We start from the raw sequence: 2,500 nt of genomic DNA, 5'->3' as shown, positions 1-2,500 counted from the left end.
CGCATAACGGATGGAAAAAGAAGATTGGTTAACTTAAATGGAGCAGATACATCTTTTTCACTAATTCTGAAAAGTGTATAATAATATAACATAATAGTATAACGAAGCCGTATGAATTTAAAAGGTTTTACCATCCAAAACTCGGTAGATTTGTATATAAAGACAAAGGGTCTGGGCTTATCGTTGATAATATTTTCAAACCATTGAAGAGTGTGGCATCATCTGTTTTAAACAAATTTGCTAAACCAATATTAAAAAGGCATTAGAATCGGGGGTATCCCATACAGGTGAGCGACTTGGTAAGATGGTGTCACAGAAGTCAGGAGACCTAATAATGAAAAGACTTGCAGATATGAGAAAAGGAGCTACATCATCACCCATAAAACAACATAGAGATGAAAGTAATGATATGATGATAAATAGATTGATATATCAGGATCAGGTATAAAAAGAAGGAACCGTGTAGTTTTAAAATAACTGATATAATTAAAAATTATCTAACATAATAATATAATGTCTTTTAGAACAAGTGAATTTTTACAAAGGAATGAGTTTGTGCAATTCCAACTTGATGATGTAATTAGAGCCCCTGCTAACAATCAACATCAAACTAAAAATGGCTACAAATTTACAATTAATGACAGGTCTGCATTCTATGATTGGTACAATGCTTATTTTGAGGTTCAATTTAAGGTACAAAATTAGCTGATGGTGCAGCTTATGATGGTGATAGAGTGACAGTTATTAATGGATCTCATTCATTGATTTCTCATATGATGATTAAAAGCGCTGGTAAAATTGTGTACGATACTGATAATTTACACAAGGTTGTTTTTGTGAAGAATTTACTGGAATATTCTGATGATTACTCGAGAAGTGTAGCAAAGAATAGCCTTTGGTATTTGGATACAAATCATCTTATAGCTAATGCCAATCAGAATGCAGGATTTGAGGCTAGACGACTTTTAACAACAGGTAATTCTGATGTTAATGTAATCATACCTCTTAATCGTTACAGTTTCTTTGAAGAGTTGGAAGATAAGATGTTAGTACCTATGCAATTGCAGTTTAATTTAAAGCTACAGAATGATAACGAACTACTTCAAAAAACTGCAGCAGTTGATGATGGAAGGGTTGTCATTGACAGATTACTACTATGGGTACCAAGATTGACTCCAAAAGACAGTCTGTATGATAAGTTTATTAGTTCTTTTTTAAAACAGGATAAATGGACATATCTCACAGAAATGTATCAAATGTCAGAACCAAGACATGGTAGTGGATTCTTCCAGATTTCTTCTAGTATTGACAATGTTAAAGCAGTTTTTTATATACATACAACGAGCTAAAACAAACGATTCAGAAGCAAATCCATATGAATTTGATACATATAATATCAATGCTGATCGTGGAAATGGCAGTTATTTGACAACATGTCGTCTAGAATATGGAAGTGGAGTTTTATATCCAGAAACAGAGTATGACAGTGATTATAAAGTAAGAATCTTCAATGATTTAATGTCTTATGCAATGAGAAGGAGTGATTACAACACTGGAACCCAGTTAAATCTAGCTAATTATAATAGTCTCTATCCACTAATCTATTTCGATCTATCATATCAAGCAGAGAAAGTAACAAGAGACCCCAAACAGTTGATTTTCAGGTATAAACGAAACGCAAACAGTGCAGGAAATACATGTAGTCCTTTCAGCGTACATGCTGTCGTTTTATATGAACAAACAATAGTTATGGATAAGGTGGGTAATGAATTAGTTATAGTGTAAAAAATTGTTAAATAATATCCTTATTTGATATATGTTTTATAACCGGAAAAATTATATAACATATAATATATAACAGAGGACTCAACTATTTGAAATTAATGTGAAATTGTCTGGCAATCAAAAGAAAAATCTTAGCAATGCTTTCCATAAAAGGGAAACAATTGGCTCACAAAAGAATATCTCCACGGAAATGATACTCTATATGTTCCAGCGATGGTAAAAAAAAAAGGTTGGAGAAAAATCGGCAATTGAAGAAGGGGATGGATATAAAACTTGCCAAGACCAACATCAGAAAGCAAGTCGGTGGTAACCTATTGACTTCAATTCTAACACTAGGCCGAACCCTTCTACCAACCATGGGTAAAACCCTTGGATTGTCAGCTCTTGCTGGATTGGCTTCAGAAGGTGCTTCTCAAGTGGTTAAATCAATCTCTGGCAAAGGAGTACAGTCGGGAGGTTTTCTTGTACCACAAGATAAAATCAACAAGCTCATTGAATTCAAAGATCTTTTATCCATGAAACAAAAGAAGGATATATTAGATGCCCTTAAATCAGGTTCTGGTGTTCTTATAAAGCCAACAAAAGAACAAACACAATGAGGTGGATTTCTCGGAACCTTGTTGGCAAGCATTGGTATACCACTTGCTATTGAAGCCATAAAAAAGATGACTGGAAAAGGAGCACCGAGGATAGGTAGACAAACACCACCATTTTA

This window comes from Montipora foliosa, chromosome 3, assembly GCF_036669935.1.
Source record: "Montipora foliosa isolate CH-2021 chromosome 3, ASM3666993v2, whole genome shotgun sequence".
NCBI classification, from domain to species: Eukaryota; Metazoa; Cnidaria; class Anthozoa; order Scleractinia; family Acroporidae; genus Montipora; species Montipora foliosa.
The sequence above is the reverse complement of the archived record's forward strand: the minus strand, read 5'-3'. Positions refer to the sequence as shown.